This window comes from Mesitornis unicolor, unplaced genomic scaffold (genome assembly GCF_000695765.1).
Source record: "Mesitornis unicolor isolate BGI_N332 unplaced genomic scaffold, ASM69576v1 scaffold38210, whole genome shotgun sequence".
Classification (NCBI taxonomy): domain Eukaryota; kingdom Metazoa; phylum Chordata; class Aves; order Mesitornithiformes; family Mesitornithidae; genus Mesitornis; species Mesitornis unicolor.
This window is the reverse complement of record NW_010157029.1, coordinates 1-220: the sequence shown is the minus strand read 5'-3', so window position 1 is coordinate 220 and position 220 is coordinate 1.

The following is a 220-nucleotide window of genomic DNA, read 5'->3' as shown; positions in this document are numbered from 1 at the left end:
TGGGCAGCTCGTGCCAGGCCCTGAGAACCCTTGGGGGGAGAAATTTCCCCTCAGATCCAACCTCACCCTCCCCTGGCACCACTTGAGCCAGGATTTCCTTTACTCCATCCCAAAGCCAAGCTGTCACCACCTTTACCAGTCAAACGCCCTCTTGATCTTAATTAACCCTGGGGACCCCCATCAGTGGGTGCTCATCATCTCAACACCACGAGGAGGCAAA